At 42.3% G+C, this 19,809-nt stretch overlaps 1 long non-coding RNA gene across 3 annotated transcripts; it reads left to right on the top strand.

The window, feature by feature from the left end:
- Positions 1–826: 826 nt before the first annotated feature.
- LOC124856192 lies at positions 827–9,898 on the top strand. Of its 3 annotated transcripts, XR_007035276.1 has the most exons (4): positions 827–884; positions 9,344–9,401; positions 9,516–9,724; positions 9,836–9,898. It is a non-coding gene; the product is annotated as an uncharacterized LOC124856192 (long non-coding RNA). The 3 variants fall into 3 exon arrangements; XR_007035275.1 differs by having other exon boundaries at positions 9,516–9,891; XR_007035277.1 differs by lacking the exon at positions 827–884 and adding an exon at positions 5,004–5,293 and having other exon boundaries at positions 9,516–9,891.
- The last annotated feature ends 9,911 nt before the right edge of the window (positions 9,899–19,809 follow it).

Genomic DNA, 19,809 nt, shown 5'->3' with positions numbered 1-19,809 from the left:
ACATAATTTACTGGGCAAATGTCCAATGAAGTCAGTTCTACTTTCCAGCAGTTGGGCTCTTTCATACAATCTTTCTTTTTTTTCCACAGTTCGCGATTGTTCTGTGAAAATGTGCAAGTGATTTGATGTCTTCAGTGCCACACTGTACCAGATCATCCACTGAGTCTCAGCTGACCCATCTGCTGAAGACTAATGTAAATTTCAGTCTGATAAAAAGCAGTTGGTTCCTCAACTGAAAGGGTTCAAGGACTACTTTTCAGGCAACAGTGTGTAATGAAAATGAACAGTAATTCAGAGTGTAATTAGTTTGAAATTCTGAAGATATGAACAGATTAAACCTGTAATGCCTTTGCAAGATCATTAAAATTAAAGGAGGATCATATAAAAACGCATTAACATTTGTAAATTAAAGTGCTTTATAGAAGGATTAATGCCCCTTGAATCTTTTATGTTGTTGTGTTATAATTTCAATCTGAAAATACTCACAAAGAAAGGAATGGCAATTAGAAAAGTTTTAATGATGTGAAATTACATGGTTATTTCTTTGGTGCTCGGACCTGGGAGGAAGACATGAATGCTGAGAATGACATGAGCTAAAATGATCATTTGTAATGCTTAGATTTATTGATGTCTTCCCCCTGATTCGACACTGGTGGTGGATTGGCAGCCAGGGAGCGAGGAAGCCAGAAGTAGATGGGAAGGAAGATGGTGGAGGTGGGGTGGAGGAGGGATGAGCTCAGCTGACAAGCGAGGATGAACACAGCGGAAGGTCCTTTAAAAGCAAGGCATCGGGAGGTGATTGGATGGAGAATCAGACGGACAGGATGCTGATTGGAAGGCCGGGAGATGCACAGAAGAGGCATTGGAAGGTGGAGACGGTGAAGGTGAGTCTCTCATTCTGAATTTTCGTCTAAACTCCATGTCAGACGTATTTTATTAGGCTTTTATGTGCTAGACCAACACAAAGCGGTGCATAATTGTGAATTTGAAGGAAAATGATACATTGTTTTGAAAGTTTTAGGGCATGCTTTTGGGTTCAGCCCCCTGAGAACCAATTATAACTACAAGTCATTTGGGGTTTATGCCTCTACCCGCTTTACCCATCCTTTTGTACTGTGCCAGGTTGGACAGTGAACTGTGACTGCGAACATCAATTTTCAATTCTTTAACACTCAATTGGATTTAGATCTGGACATTGACTGAACCATTCTGACACATGAATATGCTTTGATCTAAACCATCCCTTTGTTGCTCTGGTTGTATGTGTACAGTAGATGTCCAGCTCGAAGGTGAAGCTCTGCTCCAATCTCAAGTCATTTGCAGCCTCAAGCAGGTTTTCTTCTAGTACTGCCCTGTATTCAGCTCCATTCATCTTCCCATCAAGTGATCATCTTCCCTGTCCCTAGAGAAGACCATCACCCCCACAGCATGATGCCACCACCCTGTTTCAGCATGAGGATTGGGTATTCAGGGAGATGTACAGTACTTGTTATTCTCCACACACAGGGCCTGGTCTACTAAATGTTTGCATGCATAAAAACACTTGCAAACTTAAAAGCCCACCCAAAGCTGATCTGCTAACCAGGTGTACCACAGATTGCATCTGTTAAATGAGCAGGATAGCAATCACAATCTATTTAGCATGTTTGCCTTCATGAATACTGTATGCAGAATATATGCTGATTATAAGAATGTCCACACACAATGTGATTTATCAAACATGAAATGAACTGAGCTCGCTGTTTTTGCATCTATTTTTAGCAAGTTTAACAGGCAGTTGCAAACTGCCACAGCATTACTTACAAATGTCTACAGTCATTGTGGTGAGAAGAGGGCATAGGTACAATCACAGACAACAGAGAGAGAATCGTCTGTGCCCGTTTCAACATATTTGGACTGTCAGAAATAAAACTAGTAGACACATATCACTTATCCAGCAATACCATTTCTCAGCTTTTGGAGCAAGTCATAAATAGAAGCCATGCCATATCTCCTGTTGGACTATTTTGTTTGCTAAATGTTGGACCATTTGCACGTTGCTGGACGCCACCAGGCCTTATGGCATCATCGGCCATTTTGTATTCCAGGACAGTCCGCCACTACAAATCCCAGCGGGCACCGCGGTTGATAGGACGGGGGCGTCACAGCTCTGATGCCACGGTCAACTATATAACAGAGTATGAGACGGCTCACCATTGCTTTTCAGCTTGGAACCAAGACGCGGTTACCGGCATCTGAAGCGCATCATTCTGGAGAAGAAAACCACACGTGGACTTTCATTCATTATCCCCGTTGGCCAAAGAGAAAACTACGCAAATTAAGCTTGCAGGAATAAGACGGCTTGTAAGTTTTCAACTTTACTGATCGAAGGCGTGGATTTAACACGTAACCAAAAAAACCACGGAGGTTTCAAGGAGACGCAATTTTTCCTCCTTGTTTTTTTTTTTTTGTTCCAGTCGACTAGTGACGGTCAGTAATGTTCTTCACCTTTCTGCCAAGGAGGCCACAAAGAAAGAAAACGGACCGTTCTTCTCTGAGTTATCCACGGACGCGTGGAAACCCTTCACCCCTTCTCTCTCTCCCTCTGCTCAAAGGAGACAACATCAAGGAAAATTCGTTCTTTTATTTTTATTTCTTTATTAGAAATAGCTTGGGCAGGGTAGAGTAGGGTTTTAGTGCGATTTACAATCGCTACTTATACTCCAATGTGTTCTGAATTGTATGTGCATGCCATTGTTTTTTGAAACTTGATTGCTATTGAATTTCGGAGGCTGCCGAGTCTCGCAATTTGTGTTTTTACTGTCTGGATACCTGAACGCAGGTGCGCGTGGAACTGAACTGCTATAATAACATTATGGTGAAAACCAACCATTTTCTACGTCTTCAACTTCATGTTTTATTAGTTGCCGCCAAACGTTTGACAACCCTTTGTGTGCTCGAACATCCACAGCGGTGGGGGATGTTTTATGATTTACAGTGTAACTAAGCCCCACTTTGGGAGTGACGCTTCCAAAGCTTCTTTCAACACCATATTCCTCTTGTATTTTTGCCATAACTGCCATAACTGCTGGTTTGATTTCATACACACGTGATGCTGTTGTTTTATTGTGTTTAGCTAGATATTTTACCCTTTCGTGTAGAACTTTGCATGTTTAACTAGGTGAAGATTATTGAATCGGAAGAGCGAGTTGTATCAGGGCTGTTGATTTAATAAATTTTTTTTGTGCAAGAGTGATTTGTCAGTCAAAATAAGGTTAAAGTCCCCACATTTTGGCAGAAATGGTTGATTAAACAGTGACATCTAATAATAGTTATCAACTATTCTTGAGAATTTAATAATTGTAATTATCAAGGGCTTTGGGCCACAATTACAACACCAGACGACATCTCTGGTTTCGATTCATAAATGAGGATTTTTGGTTAAGAAATTAATTTTCTCAAATTATTATTTTTAATTATAATTCTTGATATATATGAATTAATCAATAATCATAATCCCAACACTCCTATGGACAAACACCTTGCAACACTGCATGTTCTTGCATCTGGATCATTCACTTTATGGCACAACACTGTTGTCCGGATCACACTAGCACTACTATATAGCCCAGGAAAGGTGACACAGATTATAGTTGTCTGCTGCAACAAGAATTGCAGCAGATCGGTCCTGTTGACAGATCTCCTTAGCTCCTCTAGAGGTATAATAGGATCTACCTTCTCCGTCTGTCAGTTAAAGTGCATAGCAATTTCTCGGCAAGTTTGCAGTTGTGCCATATGTTTTCCATTTTTAGATGAATGCGTGAATAATGCTCCAATAGATGTTTTGGATATGGTTTTATATTCAAACCCTAGTTTAAAGTTCTCCACAACTTTGTTAGTATCCTGTCTGCTGTGTTCCTACATTAATTTTATCCAACATAAAACTCTGAGGCCTTCACAGAACAGCTGGATTTTTACTGAGACTAAAGTACACACAGGTGGACTTCTGAAGGTGTGTGGTGTTTACTTTTAAGCTATTTGTTGTGACTCAAAAGTATAAAACACTGAGAGTCAATAACAGGCTGAATACCACGCCACACTTTTAAGATTTTTATTTGTAAAACATTTTGAAAGAAATAAGTCATTCTCCTTTCACCACACAGTTATGTAAATCTCTGAGTTTGTGTATCATGTAAAATACCAATAAACACATTTAAGTTTATGGTTGTAATGAGTATTCTGGAAGGCACATTATGCAAATGCCTTAATAATTTTCCTGAACTGAGTACACCATTTAGGAGATTCTCTGCAACATCCTTAAATGAGTCATTTAGCTAAGAAATTTAGCCCCAAGTGTCAAAATTAAATTGAAGCTTAAAATGCTTTGTGATGTAGCTCTGAAATCTTGCCATTTAAAAAAAAATGAGCTGCATGTTGAAAGCAACTTCCTAAATTACTGAATAAGTATCCAAATAAAAATCGCCCAGGATCAACACAGATGTTAGACATGATGAGTCAGATATTTAATCCAACAAAAGAGAGTAGTTGAAAGGCCAGAGCTGTTAACCAAACTGCCACAATACTCAGATTGTTAAACACAGGCTACAATGTGTCTGGGGAACTTGAACGTTTTCACTGTTTGAATATGACACATCCATGGTAAAGCCTATGAGACAAGTGTGACCACTTTCGATTGTGTGTTGCCTCTAAATGTGATGACTACACACAAACCTTCCAGCACAGCAGTAAGTGGCATAGCCAGGTCCAAATTATCAGCTGAATGAATGCATCTTTCAGACCCCATTATTCGGATTTGGCAATCCACACACAACAAACGTACCCCACAACAAACTGAGGCATCTGGAGAAACGGAGGGTGAAAAAAAAAGTTCCTTTCACTGAGCTGGCATGATAAGACCGTCTGTATTTCCACTCCCTTTATCACGTTTCATCCCAGACAATGGATTGAATTTCAAAAGCCAATAAACAAGGGAGATCTCCATTCTGCATGGCAGTTATCACAAACCAGCGTCCCGCTCTCATTTGCTCGCCCCTCTTGTCCCCCCGTTATTTTCTTTCCCCTTTCTCTGAAATAAGCAGGAAAAGAGAGATGGAAATTAAAAGTGGGGAAGGAGAGCTGGGAGAAAAGAAAGGGAGCAGAGGAGATGAGACGCCTTCATGCTCCGGCTCTTCTTTCATTGGACTGATAAAGGGAAACATCAAGGCCAGGGGTGGATGCGTTTTTTTTCCCTGTTAACTGAATGAGGCTTTTGAGGAGCCGCTCCCCTGAGAGATGTTTGGAGGAACGGGGAGTGGTGAGCCAACATAATAAATATTCTTATCTGTTATTGTCATTGTAATGGGACAGGGCAGAGGGAGGGAGGGAGGAAGCGACAGAGGATAGCTATGTTGGTGCCAGGGGACCTGACAGTGTTGACATGCAGAGCTGAGAAAATCAAATGAGAGACAGAAAGGGAGAAGGTAAAGAGATGGAAAAAGAAAAGATCTTAAACCCGAGGGAATTTGAGTGTAATTATCTGTGGGTCGTCTTGGTAGGGAAAGAAGATATAAACAAGAAGAGGTGACAGTGGGGCTTTACTGTATCACATGTGGCCAGATGTTCTTAACAAGCAGGAGGAAGTGTCTTTAACTTGGAAAGGATGTCCTACTATTATTGAAAATTCTGTCTATTTTCTTCTGGGGTCGCTATACGGAAACATCAGCTATAAAATGGAAGTGCAAAAACTCGGAGATGTTTAATTTTAATAATTACATTTGCAAGGAATAGGCACCAACATTCCAGGGACAAGAAGTGAAATAATGTTTTGACGGTCAATAGTTCGTCACAAGGACTTTGCTTCAACAATGCCAAATAAACAAAATTTCGTGGCCAATTTCAGATCCCTTGTTCTTTTAAAGCTTTCACCTGCCAAAACTCATGTTAGCCAAACTACTGTGTAAGAAGCATTTGTAGGAGCCATGCAATTCACTTGTTTCTGGCTTTCTTTTGGTGAGCAGTCATTAACTATTTATATTAGGAACAGAGGTAATGTCATGCGTATTGTGTGAAAACAGCCGCTGTAAAACAGGGATTTACTAATATTGTTAAAAAAAGACCAAATCATGACTAAGTTGATCATTTAAACTGGCTTTAGCTTCCTATAACAAGCAATTGGCTTAATCTGCTACTTGCAAACTGAATAATCAGTGAGATTTGCCTATTTTTGTACCCAAAGAACAGTGTAATTCCTACTAGCAACAGACGTTAACAGCAGCATACGTCTTTGCATTTTATGCATTTAAGCACCAAAGGAGCATACATTCACTGGTCAGTTTATTAGGTGCATCTTGCTTGTACCAAGTAGATCCTTCTTTTGCCTTCAGCATTTACTGCAGAGTTTTTCAGCTACACATCTATGCAACTCTCCCATTCCATCACATACCAAAGGTACTCTTCTGAGTGAGAACCTAATTTGAGAGAATGTGAGCTTTGTGCATTATTCTCCTGGAAGTAACCATTCGAAGATGGGTACATTGTGGTTGTATTGGGATGGACATGGTCAGCAGCAATCCTCAGATAGGCTGTGATGATTAAATTGGTAATATAAAGGGCCCAAAGTGGGCCAGGAAAATATTCCCCACATTACTACTACACCTCCTCCCACCGACTGGAACTGTTGATTCAGGGTAGGATGAATCAATACTTTAAGCATATTTTGTTGTGTTGTTTTCTATTCTATTTTCAAAAAATAAAACATTTCAAAGAGAAAAAAATAATTATGTTTGGATTCAGTGGCAACCGCAGTGCTTCCCATTCAAATATGGCTAGCCTGGACCCCCTTGTTAAATTACATAAAACTTAGGGTGTTATATTTCATTCACATTTTAACTTTGAAAAACAAATTTGTTCAGTTGTTCATTCTCTTTTGAACGGATGTTTTTTTTTATCTTTGAATTGGTGATCCATGCTTTTATTACGTCCTAACTGGATTATTTTACTCTTTATACATTGGTGTTAGTCAGGCCTGCCTTGTGTGATTGCATTTGATCCAGAATGCAGCAGCTCGTGTTCTGACCCAAAGTGAAATACGTGGGCATATTTTCTCCATTATTGCAAGTCTCCTATGTCTCCCTGCTAACTTTAGAACTGATTTTAAAGTTTTTAATTTGACTAATAAGGCACTAAACAGTCTGGCTTCTCTGTATTGTCTGACATGCAGCCTTATGCACCCTTCATACCCCTAAAATCTAATGATTCCTTGCTTTTAGCTGTACCACTGTCTAGGCTGGACCACAGGGGTGATTGGGGCCTTGGAGTTGTAGCCTCTTACCTGAAATAAAATGCCTCTACATATCAAACAGGCTCCAACCGCCAGTGTTTTTAAGTCTCATCAAAAACACATCTATACTTATTGGCATTTCATGTTATAAGGGAAAAAGGTTTCTCTTTTTCTTCTTTCTCTATTTTTTCTGTGTATTTTGTCTTTTGTGCTTTGCTGTATTTCATTACTTTCTGTACCACACTTTGGTCAAGGTTGTAGTTTTTTTTAAATGTGCTATATAAATAAACTTGAATACCAAAGTCTAAACTTACCATCTAAAAGTTGTTGGTTTGTTTTCCAATTTTGGCGAACTTGTGTTAATTGTACCTTCAGTTACAATCCTAGCAGACAGCAGTTGCACCAAGTGTGGTCTTCTGCCGCTGTAGCTCACTTGCTTCTGGAAATATTGGTTGCTAGTAGAGCTTCCGTTGCCTTCTATCATCTTTAAACCAGTCTGACCATTCTCCTCTGACCTCTGAAATCAACAAAGCATTTTTGTCCACACAGCTGTTGATCACTGGGAGTTTTTTTTCTTTTTAGAAACGACTCTCTGTAAACCTGAGAGATGGTTGTATATTAAAATCCTAGTACATCATCAGTTTCTGAAATCTTAGTTCAGACCATCGGGCAACAACAACCATGCCATTGTCAGTAAGGATTAAAGTGGCAAAGACACTTAAATCCCCTTTATTTGATATTCTGATTCTCAGTTTCAACTTCAACTAATGTCAGAATGCACTGAGTTGCTGCTTGTGATACGCTGATTCACTATTTGCTTTGACAAGCAATTGAAAGGGTGTACCTAATAAAGTGAGCTAGTGAGTGTCTCAAACACTAAAGGAACACATAAAGGTGGTAGAGGTATTTACGTGTAAAGATGTAATGACATACAAACTGCCAGAAGTGCAAATAAACTGTTAATTACATAAGTTATTACTGTGTTCAAAACACATGGCAGCCATATTGGATTTTATGCTTGGGGTTCATAAGGAGCAATTGTATTTTAACTTGTGGTGTTACTTGGAAAGCATAATATTTAATGAAATGTTGCCTGCTCTAGTCTGATGTCCAGCTGATGGTATGGTAATACTGAGGTATTTTAACTCCTTCACCACCTCCACTTTGTCTCATGATGGAAATATTGTTTGATTATTCTTACATTATGCTACAAAGCTGTCCACCAGCACTCTGTACTCAACCTCTTGTCCATCTTTGATACAACTAACAACAACAGAGTCATTCTGAGTATTTCTAGATGACAGTACTCTGTCTTGTCCTGAAAGTTCAAGATGTAGAGTGCACAAAGGAATGGTGAGAGTACAGCCCCCTGTGATGCTCCTGTGCTTCTAATCTCCTGGTCAGACACACAACTCTTTAGTCTCCCAAACTGTTGTGTATTTTCAGGTAGTCATCATTCCAGGCGATTGTGGAGGCATCCACTTGTGTCTTCTGAAGATACAGGTAGATGCGGCATATCAGGGTCTACTGTGTTAAATGCAGTGGAGAAATCCAAATACATGATCCTTAAAGGCCTGTCTGCTTAAATGACAGTGGGTTTGTTGAAGCAGGTGCATATTGGCATCTTTACCTCTAACTTATCGTATTTAAGCAAAATGTAGTGGGTCTTGAAAGCTGATAGTTTGTGTACTCTGGTAGGCCAGTAAAAATCTCTCCAGAAAACATTATGAAGTCCGAGGTTAGGAAGAATGAGGTTTCTTAGGTACTGGAACAAGGCAGGATGTCTACCATAAAACTGTAACCTTCTCTTGGGTCACACTAAAGTTTGAGAGATTTTGCAGAATCGTACATAGCTAGTCCACATAGGCCTTGATACTGTGCTGACTACAATACAAGCAGCCACTATGGTTTTGTCAGGTCCTCTCACAGCTCAATAAGAAGGTCCTGATCCATGTCCAAATCCAAATCTATCATGATTGTAAGGGTCCTTCCTGCACTGCAGGACCCTGGAGAGCTGCACTGGTGAGTGTGGTTGGCAACCTGCAGTTCTCACACATTACTGCAATCTTCTCATCATCCCCACAGGGAATACAAGAAGCTGCTGGACAACCAGTCTTCAGATGATGATCACCCTGTGTTAGAGGTATTATTCTTTGTTTCTTTTAATTTATGATTCCTTTGAGTAATCTAGCTACATCCATGTGTTGTCTTGAGTTAATCTCTGTGTGATTCACTCCTCATGCTCTCTCTCTTTCAGGTATCCTGTTCTGGATCCCACTCCTTGGATCTCCAGAGCTACTTTCTTGTTGTAACTGAACAAACCTGGGAATCTTACTTACTACACAGACATTCCTCACAGCTCAAACCCCACTCACCTGCCCACTCTCCAAAGATGAGAGCTGCTCCTCCTGGAAAACATCTGTCTTCCCCTTTTGCGTCAACCCACCGATTGCCACCAAGCAATTGGTGGGTTGACCAAGCAGTATCTATGATTCAAACCATTAAGCCCACACTACAGATCTGTGGAAACGTTATTCACCAACTTGCTCCATCTAACTTCTGCCCTGTCTCCCACAGACCTTGCCAGAGACAAGAATCCAAATTGATTCCTGTACATGACTGCAGAATAAACCATTGTCAATAAACCACTTGCCTTTGCATTTCATCTCCCTAATTGATATCTGTATATGTGTCGGAACACTGAACATGAATACGTCCATGATGCATGAGTTCATACGTTGTCCCCGCTCCCACAAGGTCACACCAGCTTTCTTGCATAGTTTAAAAACATGCTTGCTTTGGGACTACAGCCACTCCAAATTGCTCTTAAAGAGGACCTATTATGCAAAATTAACTTTTTGATAGTTTTTTATGCTTCCATTTGGATCCCCAATGCTTCTACAAACAGTCCAAACGCCAAAAAAAAACATTTAGCCGTTTTTTGCCTAATGAATGTTTTATTCTTTCTAGAAAATGAGCTGTTTCTAAAGTTATTTAATTGTGACATAAAAATTACGCTGGCACCTAGCAACATTACCTAAGTCCTGTCCCTGACTAGCAACTGAAGTGGAGCTCCACCCATTTCATTTTCAGTAGAGGATCTCTTGCCGCCAGCTGGTTTTACCTTACACGCGCTTTACAATGGCTACCCTCAAAGGCAGATGTTCTTGTGTTGGCTGCAAAAACAGTTTCATGGCTTCATTTTATTTTTTAGGGCAATGTTCCAGTCATATTGCAGAGTACTAGTTTGTGCGAATCACTTCCACACAGACTGCTTTGAGAACTCACATCAGTACACGTCAGGATTTGCAGAAAGACTTAGACTAAAGAAAAATTCAGTCCTTGCTGTTCATGGCAAATCTGCATATGACAGAAATGTAAGTACTTATTGTTGTCTTATAAGTTTCGGTTTCGTTTTCACCTGCTGGTTGGGGGCGTTGCCATATACAGCTAATTGGGATAAAAGTGACAGTTCCCTAAAACAGCTCATTCTTAGGAGCTCCACAAAGAGGTAACAGAGGAGGTGAAATGTCATTATCTGAGAATGATTTTGTGCAAAAATGTAATTAACATGTTTTATATAGTCCATAAACCTTTCCCAAATGTTTAATAGGAAGGATAATAGGTCACCTTTAAGTGTAAGTGTTTGCATACATGATTGTTTGACCTGTATGTCTCTACAGGTATGTTTCCTCTGCACAAACCAAGGTTGTTTTCTGGGGTAGTTTTACTCCCCCCTGATTTTCCACTGCAGGAACCAGAGCGAAATCAGACAAAGTGAGTAGAAAATTATGCCAGAATGCAGCCATGGAAGGAAGGTTGTCCTTTCTGAACAAACTCTAAACTATTGGTGGAGTTTTGTGGTAGAACAAACATTTATTACTGGTTAAATATTCCCATCATTTTGTTTCAGTCAGGTCATATTGACAATTAAATGTGAACTTTCAGTTATACAACAGGAGAAACTGGTGTTTTTTGCAAACTGGTGTTTTTTGCAAACATAACATTTAAGATGTTATGTTTAAGATGGCGCCGCAGATGGTTGCCTCAGCATCTTGGTGGGCACTGTTTTGTTTTGTTTTTTGCTTTAAAACAGTCTTCTGTGATGGTACCCGGAGCTCTCTCAACAGAGAAGAACTCATGAGCATCAGGGCTACTACACCAGAGGAGTTATTTCCCACTTTTCTGCTTACTGCTGGAATTTTTGGACATTCTGGTCAAAGGTGCGCTCACGCGGTGAAACGCCGGAAGAGAGGGAAACGGGCTGGGTTGCTGGTACGTCTTTGCAGGCGTGGACTACGAACACCGTTGCCTAGAATATTTTTCTCTAACGTGCGCTCACTTCCCAACAAAATTGAGGAACTACAACTGCTGTTGGGAAAAAACAGGGACTTTTATTCATCGGCAGTTTTGTGCTTCACGGAGATGTGGCTGTGTGGATTAATACCGGACTCTGTGATGCAGCTGGCAGGATTCCAGCTCTACAGAGTGGACAGAGACAGGGAACTCTCCGGCAAAGCGAAAGGTGGAGGAATCTGTTTCTACCTCAACAGTGGTTGGTGCAACGACGTGACAGTGATTCAGCAGCACTGTTCTCCAGACCTGGAATCCTTCACCATAAACTGTAAGCCTTTCTATTCCCCCCGTGAGTTTGCTTCGTTCATCCTGGTCGGTATTTACATCCCGCCGCAAGCTAACGTGCAGGTCACACAGCGCATGCTCGCCGACCAGATACTGAGTGTGGAGCGGACCAACCCGGACTCCTTAGTTATCATCGTTGGCAACTTTAACAAAGGTAATCTCACCCATAAACTCCCCAAATATAGGCAGTTTATAAAATGTCCGACCAGAGAGGACAACATTCTGGATCACAGTTACACCACCATCAGAGACGCTTATCATGCCGTCCCACGTGCTACACTGGGCCAATCCGACCACATCATGGTCCACCTGATTCCTGCATACAGGCAGAAACTAAAGCTCTGCAAACCTGTTGTGAGGACGAAGTGGAGCAGTGAGGCTGTGGAGAATCTCCAGAAGTGTTTAGGCTGTACAGACTGGGATGTGTTCAGGACTACTACCTACAGTCTGGACGAGTACAGAGAGGCTGTGACTTCCTACATCAGCTTCTGTGAGGACAGCTGTGTACCATCATGCACCAGGGTGAGTTACAACAATGACAAACCCTGGTTCACAGCCAAACTCAGAAGGTTAAGACTGGATAAGGAAGAGGCCTTCAGGAGTGGGGACAAAGACATATACAGAGAGGCGAAGTACAAGTTTGGCAAGACAGTGAAAGAGGCCAAACAACTGTACTCTGAGAAGCTCCAAAACCAGTTCTCAGCCAACGACTCTGCATCTGTGTGGAAAGGGCTCAGGCAGATCACCAACAACAGGCCGAAAGCCTCCCACTCCATCAACAACCGACGCCTCGCCAACGACTTGAACGAGTTCTACTGCCGCTTTGAAAGACAAAGGGACAGTCCTGCAACCATCCCCCACGACACCCCCCAACACCTGCAGCCACAATCCACCACCCCACCTCCCCAACCTCAAGAGGGGCCTTGGCACCTCCAACCCCCACCCTGAAGTTCCCCCCCATAAGCCCACTACCCACGCCAGGGATGGCTCTTTCCATCCAGGAGAGGGACGTCCACAAACTCTTCAGGAGACAGAACCCCCGGAAAGCTGCTGGACCGGATTCTGTCTCACCAGCCAGCCTGAAGCACTGCGCTGATCAGCTGTCTCCAGTCTTCACAGACATTTTTAACACCTCACTGGAGACATGTCATGTGCCAGCCTGCTTCAAGTCCTCCACCATCATCCCTGTTCCCAAGAAGCCAACAACCACAGGGCTTAATGACTTCAGACCCATCGCCCTGACCTCTGTGGTGATGAAGTCCTTTGAGCGCCTTGTGCTCTCACACCTAAAAGACATCACCGACCCCCTCCTGGACCCCCTGCAGTTTGCCTACAGAGCCAACAGGTGTGTAGATGATGCAGTCAACTTAGCCCTTCACCTCATCCTCCGGCACCTGGACTCCACAGGAACCTACGCCAGGATCTTGTTTGTGGATTTCAGCTCTGCCTTCAACACCATCGTCCAAGCTCTGCTCCAGGAGAAGCTCTCCCAGATGAGTGTGCCCGACTCCACCTGCAGGTGGATCACTGACTTCCTGTCTGACAGGAAGCAGCGCGTGAGGCTGGGGAAGCACGTCTCTGACTCCCTGACCATCAGCACCGGTTCCCCCCAAGGCTGTGTTCTCTCTCCTCTGCTCTTCTCCCTGTACACCAACAGCTGCACCTCCAGTCACCAGTCTGTCAAGCTTCTGAAGTTTGCGGACGACACCACCCTGATCGGACTCATCTCTGATGGTGACGAGTCCGCGTACAGATGGGAGGTGGACCATCTGTTGGACTGGTGCAGCCAGAACAACCTTGAGCTCAACGCTCTAAAGACAGTGGAGATGGTTATGGACTTCAGGCAGAACCCAGCCCCACCTGCCCCCATCACCCTCTGTGACTCCACAATTGACACTGTGGAATCTTTCCGCTTCCTGGGAACCATAATCTCCCAGGATCTCAAGTGGGAGCCAAACATCCGCTCCCTCATCAAGAAAGCCCAGCAGAGGATGTTCTTCCTGCGGCAGCTGAAGAAATTCAACCAGCCAAAGACTATGATTGTGCACTTCTACACAGCCATCATTGAGTCCATCCTCCTCCATCACCATCTGGTACGCCGCTGCTACAGCCAAGGATAAGGGCAGGGTGCAGCATGTCATCCGGTCTGCTGAGAAGGTGATTGGCTGCAGTCTACTGTCGCTCCAGGAGCTGTACACCTCCAGGACCCTGAAGCGGGCAGGGAAGATTCTGGCTGATCCCTCCCACCCTGGTCACAGACTCTTTGAGACTCTCCCCTTTGGCAGGAGGCTGCGGTCCATCCGGATCAAAACCTCAAGCCACAAGAACAGTTTTTTCCCATCTGTCACCAGCCTTGTTAACAAAGCCCAGAAACCACCCTGACACTCTCCCTTTCCCCCACACCCCACCTTTTTTGCTGACAGGACACTTGTAACTTGCAACTCTATGCGTTACATTAACGCTCAGCTGGGACTCCTGCTTTACTTGCACTGCCATACTTGCACACTGATCATCTGCACTGTTGTACTGCTCTCGCACCCTATACTGCTCTATATTTACTCTCACTCACTTAAAACTGTGCAAATATATTTAGATTATATCGTAGATATGTTTATACTGTTTAATTTGTATTGTATTGCACCGACTACGCCAAAACAAATTCCTTGTATGTCCAAAAACGTACTTGGCAATAAAGCTTTTCTGATTCTGATTCTGATTAAAGCCAGTCACTAAATACCCCAATACCTGCCCAGTTTCGGACACTACTGTGGAACCACACACAAGACACATCAAGGTAAAATGGTTCTAGAAATTTGAGTACTGAGGAAAAAAAACATTTTTGAACCCACAGCCTTCTGTTGCAATGTGAGACCCAGACTAGGCCCCCCCCCCAACAATGTATCCTCTGCTAAATGGACTCGCTGTAACATATGGTGTAAGCTGTGGGACTTAAATGTACATTCTCTTAACAAGTTCTTGATATATGTGATGTGTATTCCATTTAAGGCACGCCCTAACTCTTGTCTTTATAGACAAGACGTCACACAGAGCTTTTAAAACACAGAACAGCCTCACAAACTAATACGCTGCCATGTCAAAGCTCCACCTGGGGACTGCTTTCCTTCGTTTTCTAAAAAGATTGTGGTCTGTTTTAGAGATCAGAGAGCAAAAGTGTATGCTTTTCGGATGTACGTGCACATATATATATAAAAAAAAGATCTACCAACGGTACTGATTGTGTGGTCAAACTTCACAAAGAGTGCTCAAGAAAACATGGACATAGAGTGTTGTATTGTGTAATTTCCTTGTAGCTTAGGGCGCGTTAGCTGGCAGGCTCTATGCTCAGGCTGATCAATTATTTAAGCTACTTTGAGCATTCCGTGTTTCCCCTGGATTTATTACGTCCAGCTGGCGGAAGTGTGGCACAAGGATAAACGAGATGCATTGAGAGAGACAAATACAAAAGAGAATCATCAACTGCGTTGCCACCTAATGCTACGCAGGAGCAACATTATAGAGAAAAGTTTGGTGAGTTTGGTCCTAAGTTCTGCTATGCACAACAGCGCATTCAACATGACAGCAGGCTGTATCAGAGATGTGTTACTTTTATCTGGAAAGATAGAGATATGAGGTAAAATAGACAACCTTTGTGTTCTTGCTTGCTTGCTTGAGCGCGGTGTCTGTGAATAGATGCGAGAAGAAGCTGCTTAGCATTTGTATGCGTGCGTATGTGTGCACATATTTTCTCCCACGCAGTGGCAGCTTGCAGCTGTAATGAATGGGGCCTGGGGAAAGCTGAGAGGATGGGAGGTGGCAGATCATAAATAATCATTTATCCCACCGTTTCCCCTGCTTCGCCGCCTGACAGACCACTGGGTGCAGGCCGGAAGCAGGCAGCAAAGCGAGCTGAGTTGCAGCTGCACCACCTAGAGCACATATGTGGCCTCAGTGCTTTGCGACAGATTTTTCTTCACAGCAGGTCCGTCTCTCCAATACTCCAGTGAAATGAGCAAAAAGAAGAAACTATTGAATAGTGAAGATGGGTTGCCTGTGGAAAAAAACAGATCATATTGGCAAAGAAAAGAAGTGTAGAAAAACAGACCAACAAGAAATGCTTCCTAATCTTGGAGAGAGTATGAAGTAATGAAAAGAGAAATGAAAATTAAATGCCAGCCTATATTGTTATGTGTGTTATTTATCTTAAAGTCAATAGCCTTCTCACCCGTTAACTTTTAATGTGTACTTCCAATTGGAGCCTGAAATTAAACAGTGCTAGAGGAAATCAGCAGCACATAATGGCATAGCCCTGAGGGGAAATTCACTCATAAACAAAGGTTTGCTGTTCCTGCAGGGGGGAAGTGTGTGTGGGGTGGTGGGAGAGGATTGCATTATAAGTGGCAAAGATTCATCCTGAACAGAGAGCTGATACACCAAACAACTGCGGTGCGTTTAATATAATTGTTAAAGCGTAGTGTTATCAGTCAAGCAACAACAAGCTTACAGCGCCTTGCAACAATATTCATAGCCCTTGAACTTCTCCACATTTTGTCACTTTGCCACCACAAGCTTCAATTTATTTTACGGGGATTTTAAAGTAAGTGACCACAGAGCAAATCATTGTAAAAAAGAAGAAAAATGAAATATGGTTTTTAAAGGTCCTTACAACAAAAAATCTGAGAAGTGTTGCATTTCTTTTCAGCTAGTTTCCTAACAGAAAAGGAGCAGTGTGGTTTTCATTCTGGCCGTGGAACACTGGACTAGCTCTACACCCTCTTCAGGGTACTCGAGGGTTCATGGGAGTTTCCCCAACTGGTCCACGTGTTTTGTGGACCTGGAGAAGGCATTCGCCTGTGTCCCTTGTGGTGCCCTGTGGAGGGTGTTCCAGGAGAACAGAGTCGGGGGCCCTTTATTAGAGACCATCCGGTCTCTGTTCAAGCAGAGCAGGAGCTTGGTCCGCATTGCCGGCACTAAGTCCAACCTGTTCCCGGTGCATGTTGGACTCCGGCAGGGCAACCCTTTGTCACCGGTCTTGTTCATAACTTTTATGAGGTGAGGTGTTCCAGGCATGTCCAGCGGGAGGAGGCCTAGGGGACGGCCAAGGACACGCTGGAGGGTCTATGTCTCTAGGCTGGTCTGGGAACACCTTGGGCTCCCGCCGGAGGAGCTGCAGAAGGTGTCTGGGCAGAGGGAAGTCTGGGTGTCTCTACTGAGTCTACTGCCCCTGCGACCCGGTCCCGGATGAAGGGGAAGACGACGAGTACGAGTAGTTTCCTAACATTGTCCAAAATAAAAATCCACGCAACCAGTTGCCTTCATAAGTCACCTAATTAGTAAACACAGTCCCCCTGTGTATAAATCCATCATTCAAAAATGGAAAGAGTATAGCATGCCTGCAAACTTATCAAAGTATGTTGTTGTGATTATGAATATGAACATATTATTTAATATTAATACTTTAATATTTTATTAAATAATATTTCAGTCTGTTAAGGGTTGTCCTGTGAATACCAGCCCAGTAAGGCGATGGTATTAGGACAAAATCGAAAAGGGTGAACCAAGCTCTGACATCATTGAACAGCAAAACTCTGTACACACATGGAATGAATTCTCACAATTTCTTAAAATACAAGAATTTATTAACAAAAATAACTCAAAGTCAAACATTTCAATCAACAAACTCTTTACTATGCTAAAACAATCCAACTAAACTACCAAGCAGAATGAAAGAATAAGGAAGACTAATGGGCTATGTACAATATAAACAAGTTGATCAATGAAGGTTGAAAACCATGATAGAAAGAGTGATACAACATTACCATGCAATGTTATTTATGTTTAAGAACCAAGGATTATCTTGAAGAATCCGGAAGTGAAGTGAAGTTAGTCTTGGAACTAACTTAGGCAATAATTGGTATACCTTTAAACAACCATTCACAATGCAAGATCAGATAAAATATTATTTCAATAAAATAATATTTTAAAAAATGATTTGCTGAATAAAACCAACGTTTCTGGATGACCATATTTAAGGAAATATTATTTTGAATAAGAACCAAATCTTTCTGGAGAAATGGGGCTTAATGGTGTTTACTTAGTTATCAAGTTTAGTAAAATAAGGGAAATATTATTTCCTAGATTGAAAACTAACAACCTTTTTGGGTAAATTATCTTTAGTAGGCAAGCACATGTTATTAGCTGTTAGCGTTTGGAGCTAACAAAAGAAGCTTATAGCTTATAATCAGAATCAAACATACAGTACAGACCAAAGGTTTGGACACACCTTCTCATTCAAAGAGTTTTCTTTATTTTCATGACTATGAATATTGTAGATTCACACTGAAGGCATCAAAACTATGAATTAACACATGTGGAATTATATACTGAACAAAAAAGTGTGAAAAAACTGAAAATATGTCTTATATTCTAGGTTCTTCAAAGTAGCCACCTTTTGCTTTGATTACTGCTCCGCACACTCTTGGCATTCTGTTGATGAGCTTCAAGAGGTGGTCACCTGAAATGGTTTTCCAACAGTCTTGAAGGAGTTCCCAGAGATGCTTAGCACTTGTTGGCCCTTTTGACTTCACTCTGCGGTCCAGCTCACCCCAAACCATCTCGATTGGGTTTAGGTCCGGTGACTGGAGGCCAGGTCATCTGGCGCAGCACCCCATCACTCTCCTTCTTGGTCAAATAGCCCTTACACAGCCTGGAGGTGGGTTTGGGGTCATCGTCCTGTTGAAAAATAACCCCCAAACCATCACACCTCTTCCTCCATGCTCCACGGTGGAAACCAGGCATGTAGAGTCCATTCGTTCACCTCTTCTGCACCGCACAAAGACACGGTGGTTGGAACCAAAGATCTCAAACTTGGACTCATCAGACCAAAGCACAGATTTCCACTGGTCTAATGTCCATTCCTTGTGTTCTTTAGCCCAAACAAGTCTCTTCTGCTTGTTGGCTGTCCTCAGCAGTGGTTTCCTAGCATCTATTTTACCATGAAGGCCTGATTCACACAGTCTCCTCTTAACAGTTGATCTAGAGATGTGTCTGCTGCTAGAACTCTGTGTGGCATTGACCTGTTCTCTAATCAGAGCTGCTGTTAACCTGCAATTTCTGAGGCTGGTGACTCGGATGAACTTATCGTCCGCAGCAGAGGTGACTCTTGGTCTTCCTTTCCTGGGGCGGTCCTCATGTGAGCCAGTTTCTTTGTAGCGCTTGATGGTTTTTGCGACTGCACTTGGGACACTTTCAAAGTTTTCCCAATTATTCGGACTGCCTGACCCTCATTTCTTAAAGTAATGAGGGCCACTCGTTTTTCTTTACTTAGCTGCTTTTTTCTTGCCACAATACAAGTTCTAACAGTCTATTCAGTAGGACTATCAGCTGTGTACTGTATCCACGTCCTATACAACACAACTGATGGTACAAACCCCATTTATAAAGCTTGAAATCCCACTTATTAAACCTGACAGGGCACACCTGTGAAGTGAAAACCATTTCAGGTGAATACCTCTTGAAGCTCATCAACAGAATGCCAAAAGTGTGCGGAGCAGTAATCAAAGCAAAAGGTGGCTACTTTGAAGAACCTTGAATATAAGACATATTTTCAATTGTTTCACACTTTTTTGTTCAGTATATAATTCCACATGTTAATTCATAGTTTTGATGCCTTCAGTGTGAAGCTACAATATTCATAGTCATGAAAATAAAGAAAACTCTTTGAATGAGAAGGTATGTCCAAACCTTTGGTCTGTACTGTATACCTTTAAAATACCATTAATGAAAGGGTTCAAATGCATAGGTGTGGACGGCTTGTTATGGCCGATCTTCTGTGTTGAAAATCATCCTTTAAATAAAGTTTGTCTTAACTTTAACACAAACACAGAACACAAACCGAGCATGTGCTGAGTTTT

Source organism: Girardinichthys multiradiatus, chromosome 20 (genome assembly GCF_021462225.1).
Source record: "Girardinichthys multiradiatus isolate DD_20200921_A chromosome 20, DD_fGirMul_XY1, whole genome shotgun sequence".
Taxonomy (NCBI): Eukaryota; Metazoa; Chordata; class Actinopteri; order Cyprinodontiformes; family Goodeidae; genus Girardinichthys; species Girardinichthys multiradiatus.
Note: the sequence above shows the minus strand (reverse complement) of the source record. Positions and strands in the feature narration are given on the sequence as shown.